General features: G+C 44.4%; 1 protein-coding gene across 13 annotated transcripts in view; it reads right to left on the bottom strand.

The window, feature by feature from the left end:
• MAGI1 (membrane associated guanylate kinase, WW and PDZ domain containing 1) overlaps positions 1-18,994 on the bottom strand; it is a 480,056-nt gene that overhangs the window by 216,317 nt on the left and 244,745 nt on the right. The window lies entirely within an intron of this gene.

Here is an 18,994-nt window from a genome sequence, read left to right as displayed (position 1 = left end):
AACCCAAATGTCCCCATTTCTAGCTTCTGCTCCTATCCCCCTGGAGCTGGAGTAAGAACCTGGGCTTTTGGCTCAGTAAAAATACCGCCACCGCCACCACTTGCTGCTATTAAGCATCTCTTGCTTGGGCATCACACACAGAGAGAGAGCATTCCACACCCAGAACATGTACACACAAACACACACACACACACACACACACACACACACACACACACCAGCATTCTGACTTGCCTGGGTCCTTCGAAATTCAAGCGCCGCTACCAGATTAATCCTTCCTTTGTGAGATATTTTCTCCTGTGCATGTAAGGATCCTCAACAGTACTGCAGTAAAAAAGGGGGGATTTATTTTTTTAAAATAAAAAAGGAAGGAAAGGAAGAAGGTAGGAAGGCAGGAAAAGCAAGACTCAGAAGTGGGAGGGGGTCAGGTGGGGGTGGTCGATGCTTACATGCATCACAGCTTTTGCCACATGACAGAAAAAAAGAAGAGAGGGTTTTGGAGGAAGGTGGGGCGGGGGAGAGAGACAGAATAAGCTGGTGGCGGCAGCTGACAGCACAGAAAAGGGGAAAAGAAGGAGCCTGCCTTTTATATTACTGGTGACATTTCTAACACATGACAACAACTTCCATCTGTGTTTAAAGCCGGGAGTGTGAGGGGAAAAAAGAGCATTACATCACAATTCCTTCTATTCCTTGAGGTGTCGGTGCTGTAGGCCAGGGGGGATTAAAAAGCACCTGTGTGTGTTGAAATGTGAAATACCTACGGAGGGGTTTTTAGGCCCCCCTTCGCCCCCTCTCCGCATCTCCCTTTTAATTTTCTCTCTGCCTTTGTCTGGGAGGACGCCCAGGGAAGTGTTGAAATGGTACTGCCCTCGTTTGCAAGGCAACAGAACTAGAGAATGAATATATATGTATGCATGTGTCTGTAGCAAATGCAGCAGTTCGGTTTCTCTCCCTCCCACCCCCTTCCCCGGATTTATTTTTAGGCCAAAACCAGGCATTCTTTTTTCTCTCGGTTTTTTCCTTCATAGACATTTTGCTCCTCTCTCAAAATCTCGTTTCCCAGAAGGACATATACTGAAACTTAGGCATGTGCGCGACGTTAAATATTGATGGTGTTGCTGATGATGAAGACAGGTTGCAAGGTTATCTAATTATTGTTGTGATTCATGAAGAGTCAAGCAGGTGTGTGACTCTGGGGTGATCTCCATCCGTTACTCTACAATCAGTTCAGTGTTTTTTAATGGAGGAGTGGGGATCAAAATGAGGAGGGAAATCAATCCTAGTTCAAAGGCTGATTAACTGGACTGGCTGCAGGAGCTGGAGAATTACTAGGTGGGTAGCAGCCCTTAGAACTGAGGTGCAGAAATCCAAAAATCAGCATTGCCCTCAGGCTGAAAGGGCAGGCAATTTTCGCCTGCTTTTACAGCAATACCCGAAATATCACTACAAGAGGGCAGGGGCACTTTTGGACATTACAGTCATACCTCGGGTTAAAGTCGCTTCAGGTTGAGCGTTTTCAGGTTACGCTCCACGGCGACCTGGAAGTAACAGAATGCGTTACTTCTGGGTTTTGCCGCTCGCACATGCACAGACGCTCAAAATGATGTCAAGTGCATATACAGGAGAGGCGAATCGCAATCCTCGCATGTGCAGACGCACAGACACGGGTTGCGTTCTACTCAGGATGTGAACGGGGCTCCAGAATGGATCCCATTCGCATCCAGAGGTACCACTGTACTAGAAAGGTTTAGCAAAAAAAGCACAGGCGCCCTTCCCCTCCCCCCATGTCAAACTATTCATTTGAACTTTCTTGTACAGTGGTGCCTCGCAAGACGAAATTAATCCGTTCCGCCAGAGTCTTCGTCTAGCGGTTTTTTCGTCTTGCGAAGCAACCCTATTAGCGGCTTAACGGATTAGCGCTATTAGCGGTTTAGCGGCTATTAAAGGCTTAAAGGCTTAGCGGATTAGCTGCTAAAAGGCTATTAAAGGCTATTAAAGGCTTAGCAGATTAGATAAAGGGGGCGAAAAGCGAAAAAAAAATCTCAAGGCTTGCAAGACATTTTTGTCTTGCGAAGCAAGCCCATAGGGAAATTCGTCCTGCGAAGCAACTCAAAAACGGAAAACCCTTTCGTCTAGCGGGTTTTCCGTCTTGCGAGGCATTCGTCTTGCGGGGCACCACTGTATCTTCAGACTGACAGTCTTGAAATGCTTCGTTCTCCTCTAGACACATAGGTAAAGGTAAAGGGACTCCTGACTGTTAGGTCCAGTCGCAGACGACTCTGGGGTTGTGGTGCTCATCTCGCTTTACTGGCCAAGGGAGCCGGCGTACAGTTGGTCAGGCGGCCAACATGACTAAGCCGCTTCTGGCGAACCAGAGCAGTGCACGGAAACGCTGTTAACCTTCCTGCCGGAGCGGTACCTATTTATCTACTTGCACTTTGATGTGCTTTCGAACTGCTAGGTTGGCAGGAGCTGGGACTGAACAACGGGAGCTCACCCCATCGTGGGGATTCGAACTGCCGACCTTCTGATCGGCAAGCCCTAGGCTCTGTGGTTTAGACCACAGCGCCACCCATGTCCCTTCTAGACACATACTTAATTAATTTTGTGCCTAGTTCTTCCAACAACCTTGCTTCCACAAGTCCAGAGATGCTTGCAACTACATGCATGACCCTTGGCCTACTGCTGGTCTGAAGTATTCCCAGGCATCCAAGATGGCACCATTTTCCACTGATGTTGCTGGCACCCTAACTACAGTCAGTAGTAGGGATAACAAGCTGGGTGGAGGTGGGGGACGCCACCGACGCCACCATCTATATCAGGCTGGTCAAGGGTTATGCTCAAGACGACTGTTTTGCCTTTCTCCTGAAATTTGCTTACATGTACATCAGCAATAGCTATGATCCTCTCTTTCTTTAAACTTGAGTGTGTGTTTTTCAAGCCACCTTTCATAGCACATTGCCCTCAAGGTGGCTTACAAAACTCTAAAGTGCATGTAAATACCATTACCACAGCAAAAAGAACCAGGTAAAGATTTTATTTTTTCAAGTAGAGCATGGTTCAGTGAAATGTGGGCTTGAATTAACAGGGGTTAGCCAACTAACGTGCTCCATCCGTGTAAATATTTCCGCTTTTACAATAGAACTTACTCCTCCCCTGCCCTAAGTTCCCCTAAATCTGTTGTAGAGATTTGGGAAGGATACAGAGCAGTGGGCACAAGCTCATACAGAAGCCTGCACTCAAGACCTTCACGTCTTGGAGGACTTCCGGGTTGGCGCCATCGCCGAATGGCGGACTCCCTCCGAGCTCCGGAGGGAGTCTGCTCGGCAGGGGCTGGGTCCTACCGCGCCGGCGACGCGGGGACCCTTAAAAACCACGGGCACAGAGTCCGTGGACATGGGTGACTCGGCTTGCACCATTAGCGCCCTCCCGACTCGTGAAGGAGCCTTTTTAAAGGCTTCGGATCGGGTGCCGGGGAGCGGCGTGGTGCTTTGAGTCCACTGCTTCCCCTGCCGAGCGCAGCCGCATGCCATTCGACGGAGAGCGCTGACTTCTTCCATTGAAAATTTGGACTATTAACAACAACCCGTGAGTAACTGGGAAACCGGGTTCAAAATTTTGGATTTGGCACGAGCGGGGGCGATTTAAAAAGGAAGTCAATCCCCCCCCCTTACTGTAAGCATTCCAAAACAAGGACTGAGTAACCAAGGTCCAAAGGGAAGTATATTTCTGATAAAAATCATTAATTCCACGATGGGAAATTATAAGAACTGTGCTGGAGGAGAAGAGTGGAGGGTGAGAAGGAAAATGCAACCCCCCCCCTGGGAACCGGGGCGATTCGTGGAGCCTGGTGAAGAGAGACGGAGACTTTGACAGCTGTCAAAGTAGCTGTCAAAGCTGGAGAATATAAAGAGGACTTTGTTACGAGGACTTTGCTGGTTAATTTTGTTACAATTTGTTATAATATGGATACAAACTGTCGGAAAATAAGGAACAACAATTTGACTTTTGGATCAGAGGATACAAAGTTATTATAATCCCCCTAGAGGGGTATCGGGACATTACAAGAACGGTCGTAAGTGGAAAAATACTCCGGGATTTGCACAGGACTTGTTATCTTCTGGGAAAGCTGCAAAACTGAAATAGTATTTTGTCTACAGAGGTATTTACATTAAAGGAGACAATAGAATTTTCTATTGAAGAAAGGAAGGGACTGGACGTAAGTTTTTGTTCCTGAATAACAAACCTCTGTAGAGATACCAGATTTCTGAATTAGAAAGTTTTAGCAGCTGAACAGGACAAGAAACCTGAGAAAGTGAGGAATAAGAAGAACAAAGGACTGACTACGACACGGAAAGAACAATGGGAGGAGTGGTAAAGATCAAGGAAATTAAAGGCCTTTGTTAGATTGGACACTTGAAGTTAAATATCATTAAAATTAATAAATTAAAAGAAAACCGGCAAGATGGAATTGGGGAGAAATTTGGCCATGAATTGAGACTTCCAGGCTGATAATGTATAGACTGATGGACATGGGGAATTCAAACCGGGGAAGGGGGGGGGGAGATTTGGAATCCAAAGGCTGTGTAACAATCTTTTGAATTTTTTTTATATCTCTTATTTTCTATTTTTTTATATAACTTACGCATGTCATTTTATTTTGATTGGACGTGTTTAAAAAAAAGGGAATTCGTGGAAGGAACTGGGGTGGATCTTGGGGAAAATCTTTTTTCTTTTCTTGTTAATGATGTGGGACGGTGTAAGATTTGTATAATTCAATTTGGATAGTGGGTTAAACAAATTAAGCTTCAAATTGGGAGTGAGAGCTTGTAGAACCAAATTAAGGAAAGGGGAATACAGTCGGGGGGGGGGGAGTCCCAGAAAATAGGCAATGAAAGTAAGGTTTTAAATATCTTTTTTTTCTTTTTCTTTTTTCTTTGTATTTTTATATTTTTGGAAACTTTAATAAATATGATTTAAAAAAAAAAAAAAAAAAAGACCTTCACGTCTTGAATTGCCTATCCCTGGAACATTGCTTTGATTTTCCTGGTTACAGACAATTTGTAGCAAGATCATGTCCTCTTCTGCCAACCATATGGGATCCACTATGAGGGTCCTACCTGCTTCCCAACATTTCTTAGCATCCCGTGAGAATTGGGTGTTGGCTTGTATTTATCATGAAAGTAACCATAGCTCAATGAGTAAAATACGTGATTTGAATGTAGAAGTTTCCATGTTCAATCCCTGACATGCCCTACTAAAAGATCAAGTGACAGGAAAGACACCCTAGTTGCACGGACCAACTGCTTGACTCAATTTAAGGTAGCTTCGTTTATTCATCCGATCTGACCCCTATAGGTTTGCCTTTTCTGATGTTTGAGTCACACTTGCCTGTGCCTAGTTGTGGGCTCATTTACTAAGCCTCTTGGGAAATCAAGGCATACTTTGTACCCACATTATTAGCGAAAGTGGTGCTGCTGACATTCATCTGCAGACTTTCTTAATCTGGCTCTCCTGGAAAGTTCCCAGTTCTCCTGTTTTAAATGCCTCCCTATCAGCTTCCAAGTCTTGGAGAGATGGGCCCACTTCATGTGACCATTTGCCTGGAATTCCTGACTTCCCTTAATAATATAATAATAATATTTCTATTATTATTATTATTATTATTATTATTATTATTATTTGGTTTGCCCCAGCCACTCTGGGCGGCTTTCACATACAAACCTCGTTCTGCAGCCGCCTCTGCTTCGGCAAACGTCCGCGGCAAACACAGAAGTACTGGAACGGGTACTTCTGGGTTCGCCGTTTGCGCATGCGCAGAAGCGCTAAATCGCGCCACGCGTGTGTGCAGACACGGCACTTCGACATGTGTAATTTTCGGCTTGCGGACGGGCCTCCAGAACAATCCCGTCCACAAAACGAGGTTTGACTGTATATGAAAACACTAAACCCTAAAAGGTTTCCCTATACAGGGCTGCCTTCAGATGTCTTCTAAAAGTTATGTAGTTACTCATCTCCTTGACATCTGATGGGAGGGCATTCCACAGGGTGGGCGTTCCTTAGGACGTTCCTAAGGGTGCCAATCCACCTCCATGTTTGTTGTTCTTGACTTTCAAGCTATAGGCCAGAGAAGACTGTCCAACTCCAAAAGCATATGCAGGTTCTCACTGGCCCAAAGTCCTATGAGAGGCAGCACATGCTCTTCCTTAGAAGTTGCTCTGCCCTATAGCTTGGCAGCCAAGTACGACATACATGCCCTCCAAAAGGTGCCTGGCTGTCTGCAAAATTCACCAGGCCCAGCAGGGAGCTTTACATGTCACACGCAATGGTGCAACAGGAATGAAAGAAACTCTTATCACATAATGCCAGTTCAAGTAGAAAGAGCCTTGAAACAGTTCCAAAAGCTAACACAGGCTCTGGAATGTCTCTGGAGGAGCAGCTAGGGAGAATACTATTTAAGGGCTGCTTCTCACACAAAAAAAGGAGTCATGTCACAGACACTTTAAACGTCCTTTGCATGGCAGCTGTTCCATATGGCAGCTATATTTGGAAAAAGCAGCCCTAAGTGCCATTAGTGTGTGGGTTTGGCACATGAATGGTATAGCTAGAAAAGTACGTGTTCAGGAATGGATGTCACCTCATAACAGGACCAGGATTTAGTGACTCTCTCTCTTTATAAATGTAGGGCTACAGAGTCTGGGGCTTAGACTTGGGAGCTGATAAGAGTAGGGAAAACGCAACTCAGCATACTTCAGGTGGACACTGCGATATTTTTTTAAGAACTCGGTCTGCTGGGGAAAACCTGGAAATAAATTAATAATAATATCAGCAGCAGCAGCATAGACAACTTAGGAGATGCGTAAGCACATGTAAGCAAATTGTTCTCATGTTCTCCACCTTAGACCTCTACAGTTTCACTTCACGCAGTTAAGTCAAGGAGAAAGGTATTCCCAACAGATCGCCAACCAACAAGAAGTTTATGGCAAGCTAGAAACACGAATGTTCTCAGGCAGAAGATAACTTCTGCAATCAGACCTCTCTTGAGTTTCATCAGCACATATTGGAACCAATTTGCTTAGCATGTGGGAGCACCAAATGGAGAAACAAACTGTGAATTCACATTAGCTGAAAACTCAGCAAGATGTGGAAATCAAACACAGATGGTTCGCTTCAGATTAAAGGGTCAGTATTTCGCCTTCTCTTCTCACTTTACATTCTCCTGGATAATATTTAACAGTCACCTTGGGTTCTTTCTCCTGCGGGTGTGGAGAGGACTGGATTTTGACACAAAACCACCAAGGAAAGCACAGGAGCAAATGAGCTTGCACGCCAAGCAGAAGAACCTGCAGCAGAAAGAAAGCCTCTCTCTGCGAGGATTCACACATGCATATTTATTACCTGATGCTGCGGCATTTGAGCGATGACTTGCTAGAGAGATACCAATTAAAGACCAGACAGCACAAATAGCCTTCTTTATTTATGTTTTGCTTGCTTGTTTAAACTTATTCCTCCTTTTACACAAATGTCTCAGCATCACTTACAAAGTAAGAGTACAAAAACGCAGCCCAAAAATATTTTAAACCGTTTCCTAATATGATCCCATATACAGTATTCTTCACGCAGAATGTTCCTCCATTCAGCTGAGTCACTGACTGGTAAGTAATGGCATATTAAGCGACATATGTGAGTGCTTTCAGAAAAAATTATTCATTCAGAAGTGGAAATCAAATTCTGGAAACTCTGGGATGGGACCATACAATCTAGCACTAGGGCTGTGCAATAAATCACCATATCATTGAATACTCCCAAAGCCTTTCTCACAAATGAGTATAGCCACAAGGTAGCAGAGGTTTAGGATAAGAGCTTCCCTTTTCCTAGAATAGCAGCCTTCCCATGTTGACCAGCCCCATCCACCCCTCCCTTCCCTCTACAGCACATGCAGAAACCGCCTTCTTGAACGTTGGGCTATGGGTCTCGTTGAGAGCCTTTAGTGGCTGCAGCATCTACCCTTTGGAATCCCTTCCTCTTGAATAACAGACATGTGCCGCCAAGGTTACAGTTTCCTCTTTCAACAATTCTTTGAATTTGAGATCTTTCGCAGTCTACATCTGCATTGGAATTGTTTTCAATGCGTTTTTATTTTTATTATTATTTTAACACAGTTTGCCACCCTGGGCTCCTCTGGGAAGAGGGCAGGGATATAATTTTAATGAACAACTAATGCCACCAACTATTCTGGCATACGGCTGTGTACACACACCCATCAAAGTCACCATGCATGGCTGCTGAAACAAACCAAACTCCTCTAAAGAGAGTTAATAAGAGATGTAGTTTGCCAACGGCGTTCTTTTCGCATTCTCCGAGCTCCTGGATTATGGCTGAGCTCATCCTTGTACTGAAGCACTCACCTGGTAGCCATAGGCAACAAGGAACCGCATGCAGGGAAACATCTGGGATTCTATGCAAGAGGCTAAGTGGGTTCCTGGGGGAGGAGGGCCAAAGCTAACATTATCAAGAGGCAAATGATGCAATTTCCTTAGGCAGCAAGGGCAGCGAGAAATTAGTGACCCGACCCCTCTTAACTAGCTCATCTCATCTGACCAGCCCACAAACCTATCGAGCCACCAAGGCTTCCATATGGTTCTTTAGAATCATACCTGGCCCCCTTCTTCTGCCCTGCTCTCGCTCTTCCTCTCTCCCTGCCCACCTGTTTATTTGTTAACTGTTTTGCTAATGTAGCCGCAGTACCGGCCACACCTAAGCCTCCCCAATCCCTTTCTCAGAGTGAAGTTGAGCAGAGCGGAGCAGCTGAGGCACAGTGTTTTCATTGTGTTAGCAGGAGTCAATGGGTAAGTGGGCAGGTTGAGGACAGTCAGAGCCCGTGGTAGAGGTAAGAAGGGGCAGCAGTGGTGAAGGAAGGAATCACCTATGGCTGCAAAATTTCTTGCACTCTATGAATGGAGCACTCTGTCCCTCCTCTCTGCAAGGCATAGGAACCAAATGGGCTGCGAGAGCACAGAATCCCTCTCCTCTGCACCAAGTGCAGAAATGCAGCGGGCCCTCCTCTGCTAGTCCGCAGCAGACTAGTAAATAAATTTGCAGGTGACTTCCTTTTGTCAGCTTATTTACAAGGTTGAGCGAGCTCAATATCTGCGGCCTGTGATGCAAAGTAATTTATGCATGTCTCTAGCGGCTGCATTCAGATGCAATGTTAACATGTACTGTAACAACTTAATGGTGAGTAAAAGGTAAAGGGACCCCTGACCATTAGGTCCAGTCACGGACGACTCTGGGGTTGCAGTGATCATCTCGCTTTACTGGCCGAGGGAGCTGGTGTACAGCTTCCAGGTCATGTGGCCAGCATGACTAAGCCTCTTCTGGCGAACCAGAGCAGCACATGGAAACGCCGTTTACCTGCCCGCGGGAGTGGTACCTATTTATCTACTTGCACTTTGACATGCTTTCGAACTGCTAGGTTGGCAGGAGCAGGGACCGAGCAAAGGGAGCTCATCCCATTGCGGGGATTCGAACCACCAACCTTCTGATCGGCAAGTCCTAGGCTCTGTGGTTTAACCCACAGCGCCACCCGCGTCCCTAATGGTGAGTACCGGCACCTATTTTTTTGGGGGGGGGAGCACTGGCGCTGACCACTGCTTGGCCTGGTTTTCGACCTCCTTTCTGAGAGCCTATGCGGTCCTGGTAAGCATTAGTTTGTCTTACTGTATCGTGCAAATAAGGCCTTTGTCAGGATTCAGACATATCTGTAACCATGGTTTACCGAACGCAAAAAGCTTCTTTTTGCTGTGCCAGAGCAGGGGCAGAGGGACACCCAAGCACGGAGGCTACAGAACAGTTTAGATCTGCATGCAAACCAGGCCAATATCTACCTGATCATTTTACAATATACGTCTCATTTTCAAGATGCATTAGCCCTTCAAGGGCCATTTATTATGCATTCCCACTCAAATAATAATAATTTTCACGATTCTCGCTGAAACAGATGTGTCTCTTCTTAAATCACTAATTAAGTGCATCGCGGGACATTGCAATTCTTAAAAGGCTATCAGAGGAGGAACCCCCCCTCCCTCCTCCTCTCCATTCTTAAACAAATCTGCTCTGGCAACTTCCCAGCAATCTTGACTTCATAACTCAAGGCCGTAATTATTCAAGGAGGACAAGTCTTTGATTATGGATATTTCCAGAGTGTTATGACTTAAGCAGAGAGATTTATTTTCACCTTTAACAGAAGCAGAACCGAAAATATTTGCTTTATGTGCTAATTGATTTTTAGCAGCTGGACCTCTCTCTCCCTCTCTCTCTTTCATACACACTCGCAATATTCTCTTGAACCAGGGCAACTAATGTTCAGTTCAGCCATAAAACTTAAGGAATCAAGCAACTGAAGTACTTTCTTTCAATCTGGAACAGCTCGTAAATTCCTAACCATATGACAATGGAGAAAACTTTAATAGCGTGCTGACCACATTATTAAACTGTGAGAAACTGGGAGGCAGTATTAAAACAAATGGAGAAAGTACATGAGCAAGCTGACATTCATTAGGCAATATTATAACCTAACACTGGGTTTTGGATGTGGTGTGCAGAAACCACCCTCCCACCCAAATCCTGTTTGGATACATTGACTAAAGTTCAGCTCTAAGTATTTTGATGTGACATCGGGTTCCAATGAGATCAATGGGGCTAACTATGCCAACGAACTAAGTATGGAACTATGGAAATACATTACAGTCGTACCTTGGATGTCAAATGGAATCCGTTCTGGAAGTCCGTTTGATTTCCAAAACGTTCAGAAACTAAGGTGCGGCTTTCGATTGGCTGTAGGAACCTGCGGAACCCGCATTGGACGTTCGGGTTCCAAAGAACGTTTGCAAACCGGAACACTCACTTCCGGGTTTGCGGCGTTCAGGAGCCAAAACATTTGACTCACAAGGCATTTGAATTCCAAGGTATGGCTGTATCCAAGCTAACATAAGCTACGGGAGAAGATGCAGAGGTAGGTGTTTGTGGAGGGAGAGTTATAAGTTTTTGGAAGGCAAACAGCATGACAACACTGGAAACCAACTGCATAAAAGGGTCCATCACCAGCTGCTGATCTTTGCTAAGCTATCATACTTTCTTTTACTTCTAAACTGCTCCTGAGCTCCATCTCATAAAAAAACTTTTCCCTAAGATGGCTATATGAAGCTTTAACCCAGCAACCTTTTTCAGCCGTGGGCCAGTCCACCATCCCACAGACCATGTGGTGGGCTGGACTATATTTTGAAGGAAAAAATGAACAAATTCCTATGCCCCACAAATAACCCAGAGATGCATTTTAAATAAAAAGACACATTCTACTCATGTAAAAACATGCTGACCGTGGGCCGGATTGAGAAGGCGATTGGGCCGCATCCAGCCCATGGGTCTTAGGTTGCCTACCCCTGCTTTAATCCATTCCATGTTCCCTTGATGGAACTCCATGATTAGGCTTTGGGAGACAGCTAAAAAAGAAAAAGAAAAGCTCCCACTCCCTCTGGGTGCTTAGAATTCAATCAAGAGAGCATGCCACTGTTTTCTGCTGACGGAATATTACATTTGAGATGCATATCTTTCTTATGTCTGAGATTGTAAAGAGCACTAATAACTCAGCATTAAGCTGCAATTTCTTCCCTCTTGGCCACCGGCTTTCAAGTCTCAATACCTTTTAGGACCACTTGAATACCCACTGCAGATTCCTCACAATGAGGACAAAGCCCTTTGGAAGCCCTTTGCATGTCGTAATTATGGGAGCAAACTGAAGAGCACTGGGAATTAATAAAGAAACAAAGGCATCTAAAACCATCAGCCATCTTCCCACACTACTTACTGGAACGCTGCCTGGCAAGTGATAAAGAAAAACTTTCGAGATGAACTTCAGGGAAGTGTTCGCTCTGATTTTTGTTGTATTCTCTTAATCTCTGGCCACTTTGAAGCTGCTCTTCAATGATGCTGGTCAGCAGATGGGTTTCCCCCTCCCCCAAAACATAACAAAAAATTAAACCTGAAATGGTTTGCTAGGCTGAAAAATATAATGTGGGTGGCTGCTAAAGGCAAAAAAAAATAGTTGGGTGAAACCAACAGGATATAAAACTTATAAAGATTCTTATTTTCAAAAAAGAAAGAAAGTAGTTCACATTTTGAACTTATGAACCAGTTTTAGCTCAGCACTGCAGCACAAATTGATAGAATTGCAGCAAGCATTTTAGGGAAACTTTGTTGTTGTTTAGTCGTTCAGTCGTGTCTGACTCTTCGTGACCCCATGGACCAGAGCACAGCAGCCACTCCTGTCTTCCACTGCCTCCCACAGTTTGGTCAAACTCATGCTGGTAGCTTCGAGAACACTGTCCAACCATCTTGTCCTCTGCCATCCCCTTCTCTTTGTGCCCTCCATCTTTCCCAACATCAGGGTCTTTTCCAGGAAGTCTTCTCTTCTCATGAGGTGGCCAAAGTATTGGAGTCTCAGCTTCAGGATCTGTCCTTCCAGTGAGCACTCAGGGCTGATTTCCTTAAGAATGGATAGGTTTGAACTTCTTGCAGTCCATGGGACTCTCAAGAGTCTCCTCCAGCACCGTAATTCAAAAGCATCAATTCTTTGGCGATCAGTCTTCTTTATGGTCCAGCTCTCACTTCCATACATCACTACTGGGAAAACCATAGCTTTAACTATACGGACCTTTGTTGGCAAGGTGATGTCTCTGCTTTTTAAGATGCTACCAACGACATAGATTATAATGGTACCCAGAGTTCATCTGAGCATACAGCCTTCCTATGGGAACCACCATGTTGGATTTCACTGCACACGACACCACTTGGAAAGCAGATGAATCTATCTGCATAGAATATGCATACTGGAAATCTGAATAGTCTCAAATAATTAATAGACTCACCACTGGCCTAGTTGCAGTCTGATCCTACAGACACTTCTCCAGTAAGGCTTTTACAGTGGTACCTCAGGTTAAGAACTTAATTCGTTCTGGAGGTCCATCCTTAATCAGAAACTGTTCTTAACCTGAGGTACCACTTTAGCTAATGGGGCCTCCTGTTGCCACTGCACCACTGCCACACGATTTCTGTTCTCATCCTGAAGCAAAGTTCTTAACCCGAGGTATTATTTCTGGGTTAGCGGAGTCTGTAACCTGAAGCATCTGTAACCCGAGGTACCACTGTATCTATATTTATCTATCCATTGCACACTAAGTTCACTCTTCCACTCCACTGCAGTTCTCTTTACTTCTGTTTTCGACTTTCCACTAGAATCCCTCTGTTTTTAACCTTTTCTATTTCCCCTACATTTATATCACCCTAAGTACCACCTCTCACCATTTTCACTCCTTTGGATAATTTCTCACTCATTGTAGTCAAAAATCGAGTACACAAATCTAATAAAACCAATATAATGAAAATCTAGCAGCACCTGCGTGAGAGAATCTGTTTTTTTTTTTAAATGATATTTATTAAGCATTTTAAAGTTACAGAAAAAACAAAGAGACAGAAAAAAAAACAAGGGAAAAGCAAACAGCAGTCAAACAATACAAATCAGTAAAAATAAAAGAAACAAAGACAAAACACATCAAAATCCAAAAAACAAAAGTAAACCACAAACATTTAAAAACAGATCCAATATTCCCAAATCCTTAACTGTCATTGCCTTATTTCATCAACCTCCTCACACCTCCCTTTTTTGTATTCCAGTTATTAATTATAACAGCAAATCCTTCCCATTTTTCATAATATTCTGTCATTAAATTACCTTAATCTATTTTAACCTTATTTTACTATAAAAGACCCTAGAACTTAAAACTTAAATCTTATTTATACCAATTTCTCATAACCATAACATATTCTTGCATAGTTCTTTTTAACATTTCTGCTAAAGCCAAATAGTTTCGTTCCAACATTTTTCTAATACTCTAATAAATTTTACAAAACAATCCTAAATAAAAATTTTTTAAAAAACTTTCTTCCAATCTTCATCCAACATCTCTTCCTCCTGGTCCCGGGTTTTGTCAGCCCTTTCTGTCCCATCCATCTAGTTCATTAACCTGGTAACCTTATATCCGAGGCCCTTAAGTCTCTTCCATGTCCCTTTCGCAGATCTTCTTCATATTTATACCTGTAGTTTACTTTGTCTCCTGGTCCTTTCACTCGTGGAAACTCCAACATGACAGTATTTTTGTCTCTTCTCGACAGATCAGCCCCTTTTCCATAATCCACACTGAACTCCATATGGTATTTAAAAGCATGTTTCAAAGTCCCTCCAAAGTTGAGGACCCCCACAACCCGAAACTCCTCACGGCCCATTGCCAGACTTGAAAAGTCAAGACATCCCTGCATAGGGGGGTCTATCCAGCCCCCCATCTCCAAGCCCAACAAAACTCTATCTCTCCAAATCTGGCTTTTTCCAAGTTCATTTGTCAAATCCAACAACTCATGTTCCTGCTGGGCCACAGCTCCCTCCATCTCTGCCACCCGAGGTCCAACAACAATCTCCTCCCTCATCTGATCTGTCAGAGCACACTCCTGAGTTGATTCCTGGGTGGGTTCTATATAGATACCCACTACCTGTCCAAAATTTCTAATCGCCACAGTCATCAAATCCGTCTTCTCATGTAACTGTTCCAATAAAGCACTTGTCTTACAGAAAGCACGCACCAGAGCCTCTGAGTACATTGTTATGCAAGGTCAGAAGTCTGTTCCCACGATCTTAATCTGTTTGCAGCTGCGAAGCTCCCCAGTTCAAGTTTAATAACAGTTTCACAAGCTCCCTCTAGGGGAAGAACTTCTATTTGTATCAATCTCTTTTCTTTTTCTTTTTTTTAACAACAGATCTAACAACCAAGTTTCCTTTTTCAGATATTTTGTCAGTATTTGTTCCCTTAAGATGCGAAAGAGAACAATGGAATCACTATGTTTCTCTTCTTTTAACTATCTGTCAAAAACATTTATCTATAGTCAATGAACTTCCCAAAAACGTCTGTCCTGACATCCCGCTCCCAGGTTCAAGACGGTGGAAAATTACTTTTCTTTACACTCTCTCCTGCAAGTTTAAACCATCCGAAAAAAATCCCCCCTCTTTTCCTGCTTCCGAAGGGGGTTCAGTAGTTTTAAATGGTGAAAGTTGATCCTTTACAAACGATTTTCTGAACTCTAGTTTGCCATGTCTTTGCTTTAATCTATCTACAAGAAACGGAAGGCTGACTTCCTGTTTAGACCTTCCCGCTTCAGTGCCAAATTAAGGAGAATTTCCTAATCCAATTTTCCCTTCTACTCACGTTGTTTAAAGTCCAATTGTCCAAATTTGATCTGCTCACGGGTAGTTGTTTTTGTAGCCAAATTGTCCCAGGAAAAAGGTAGCGCTCTCCGGCAACGGCTGTGCGGCTTCGCTCCACGGAAGAAACAGTTGACTCTCAGCACCGCGCCACTAGCCCCTCTTCGCTCCGGAGCCCGTAGTTGGGTTCCTTTACGGATTGGGGGGGCGCAAAAGGTGCCTGCCGAGTCCCATGGTCACAGGCTTCCTCCACCTGTGATTTTTGAAGGGTCCCCACTTCGCCGTAGCGGAACAGACCCGTTTTCCGTGGAGCCAGTCCCTCCGGATCAGAGGGAGTCCGCCATTACCGATGGCGCCACCCCGGAAGTCCTGCGTGAGAGAATCTGTACTAAAAGGGCCTTCTGTTTCGTGCCCTCAGTCAGATTGCAAAATGGCAACACAGGTGAATCTACAGTGGTACCTCGGGTTACAGGCGCTTCAGGTTACAGGCGCTTCAGGTTACAGACTCCGCTAACCCAGAAATAGTACCTCGGGTTAAGAAATTTGCTTCAGGATAAGAACAGAAATTGTGTGGTGGCTGTGCGGCAGCAGCGGTAGGCCCCATTAGCTAAAGTGGTGTCTCAGGTTAAGAACAGTTTCAGGTTAAGAACGGACCTCCAGAACGAATTAAGTTCTTAACCCAAGGTACCACTGTATAAGCTCTTCTACACCTTAGCAACAAAACGACACCTCATTTGGGGCTTAACTGCAGATAGGCTGGTGTGGTATCGTCTTGTTTCAGAAAGTGCCCATTTGTCTTTCCTTTGCCATTTTTCACACTTGATTTAAACACAGTAACATATGCTTTTAAGTCATTTCCCCAGATGTAGAGATGCAACTCAGCTGCATTTAAAAAAAAGAACTAGTTGATTTTGCTGCATTTTTCTTTGTAAGTTCTGGGAGCAGTTTTTAAAGGCTGGAATATATCAAGCTAGGCCGGCTATTAGACTGTTCCTCTACCACAGCTAAAGAAAGCCAATTGATCACTGCAAGAACTGTAAAGCTGCCTGTGGCTGCTCAGTTTTGGCCGTGGCTGTTTTTCTTAAGTATGGCGGCTCCTTCCTAATTCAGAAAAAGGCAGCGGGGGTTGTTGATCAATGCCGTGAGCTGCACATTTTGAAAACGGCTATTGTTCCACGAGCATTTCTGTGGTGGTCAGCCAGCCCTTCTCCCCTGCTACACATGTGATTTTATTGATTTGTGACTTAGTTTGGTTTTGCAATGTAACATGCAACTGCACTACTTAGAGCCGAATTTTGAGGATTTCAAATGACTGGGGGGGGGGGTGGACGTAGAGGAAAGGACCCATTTTACGCATTTTGGGCTATTAGTCGTCCGTTCAGCATAGTCCTCTGGTTGCAGCAATAAGGATCAGCAGGCAGTCAAGGCATGCTCAGTTTGAGTGACCTTGTGAGCCTTTAACATGTTTACCACATAATCAGCAGGGAATTCCATTTTCAAAATACAAGACTTCATAATCCATTAGCAACAGAGATTGGCCCAGAGCACTGGATTTTCTCATCACGTGCATCGAGGAATAAAAAAATATTAGTATGCAGCAGCCAGATTAATCTTCAGCCCTGGAAAAATCTCCTCCCTCCCCTTGCCCTCCCCCACTTCACCACTTCCAAGTACCAAACAGCCATACATACAGTAGCTTCATTCAGTTTCAAGCCTGTACATTTTTATCACATCCAAAGCCCATAGGAAAGCTCCTTTGCAGAAAAACCGCCAGGGCGGAGGGGGAGGAGGAGGAGAGAGAATGCTATTCAGCTAACTGCTCTACAAAGGTAAGTATTGCATAACAACCGACTCCCCCTTCTAGGTTTGTCTGTCGGTTATATAATTGCGAGGCATGAATATAGATGTTCATTTTAATGCAAGAAGAGAATTGTCTCCCATTCGCAGTGTCACCACTCCCTTTCCTTTCATTAAAAATAGAATTGCAAAATGTATATTAAAAAAAACAACATCTCCCTGCTAAACACCCCCTCCCCCCCCCCCCCAAATACACACCCAATTCTATAATCAAGGCCTTGGGTGAGATTAAAAAGCAAGCAAAGTAGTTTAGCTCACAGTCAAGTCCAATAAATCAGAGAAAAGATTCAAGTCGAGAGCGTTTCAAAACGTAACCTTGGCAACGCAGAAAAATGCTCCAACAGAACTTAGGCTCGTTTTGCTTTATTCGTCGTTTCTGAAACTGGAACTGTAAAGAAGAGGAAGATGATGCAGCAAGAAAGTCGGCTGCAACAAGCTGCAGTTACAGGGGGTTCAAGGGGCACACGGCTCCCTAAAGCAAAAGTTCTTCAGACCCTCAAAATCTGACACTAAGTACAGCTGACCACATGAAAACAATTCAGCGTCTTGTTTTGGTAAAAAAATGTGTAGCCCATGTTGCCTTTAAAAAGGCGTAAGGAAAGTAACACATTTAGAATACGATAAAAATACCCAATTCATATAAAAGCCTGAAACATGTAACAAGTTTTTAAAAAATTAATTGGGTTGTATGCTACGAAAGTAATTGCATGAGTGGAGTGCTTCTGTTCATGCAATGGAATTCTGCTCCTTTTTCTGCCTCCCCTCTTTGATGTGCTCCCCAAAATATACCGTACTTTCCTGTGTATAAGACGAGGTTTTTGAATTATAAAATAATGTGAAAAATTGGGGGCTGTTTTATACACGGATAGTGCATAGGGTGGACTGGGGATTGGTTGGTGCGGCAAGCAGGAGATTGTCAGTGGTGATTGGGTGGGAGATTGGTGGCTGCGTCAAGGGATGGTGTCGATTGGCTGTCACTGCGGCAATTGGGCGGGCGATTGGTGGCTGCCGGCGACGAGCGGACCGATGATTGGTTGCTTTGACGAGGTGTGTGGGTGAGAGATTTTCGGCAATCCCTCCCCCAAAAAGCTCAACAACCCTGGGCAATCCCCCCCCCCCGCCCAAAAAAGCTGAACAAGTCTGAGCAATCCCCCCATTTTCTTAATTTGGAGTCCCCCAAAATAGGGGGCGTGTTATACATGGAAAAATACGGTACTCTGGGGGCTCCCTCTGGAGCAGATTTGGTGGGTACAGAGGCATGTGAGGGGAGGAAAGGGTGAGCAACTTGCATTGTGGGAAGATATGTCATTCTGCTTGTGCAAGTAATATGGCTGCATTCAGGTGTGGGGCTTTATTGTAACAGGGGTTTTTTTTTGTTATAACATTCCTTCTACATTGCAGTACCTGTTGCATTATGGAACGGTCCCTTTAAAATCAATATACAGTGGTACATCGGGTTACAAACACCTCGGGTTACAAACACTTCGGGTTACAAACTCTGCTAACCCGGAAGTGGTACCTCAGGTTACAAACTTTGCCCCAGGATGAGAACAGAAATCGCACGCCGGCAGCGCAGCGGCAGGCCCCATTAGCGAAAACGCACCTCAGGGTAAGAACGGTTTCGGGTTAAGAACGGACCTCCGGAACAAATTAAGTTCGTAACCCAAGATACCACTGTACTACCACATCACGCTGAATTTTAAAGGGCAGGAAAGAACTGTATGCCAGGATACCACCCCAAACTGTGTCACATGAGCGACAGATCATGAAAACCGTGGGAAAGTTACAACACAAAACTCCTGCATTTTTCTGAGTTGACGAGGTCGC

Source organism: Podarcis pityusensis, assembly GCF_964106645.2.
Source record: "Podarcis pityusensis genome assembly, chromosome: 2".
Classification (NCBI taxonomy): Eukaryota; Metazoa; Chordata; class Lepidosauria; order Squamata; family Lacertidae; genus Podarcis; species Podarcis pityusensis.
Note: the sequence above shows the minus strand (reverse complement) of the source record. Positions and strands in the feature narration are given on the sequence as shown.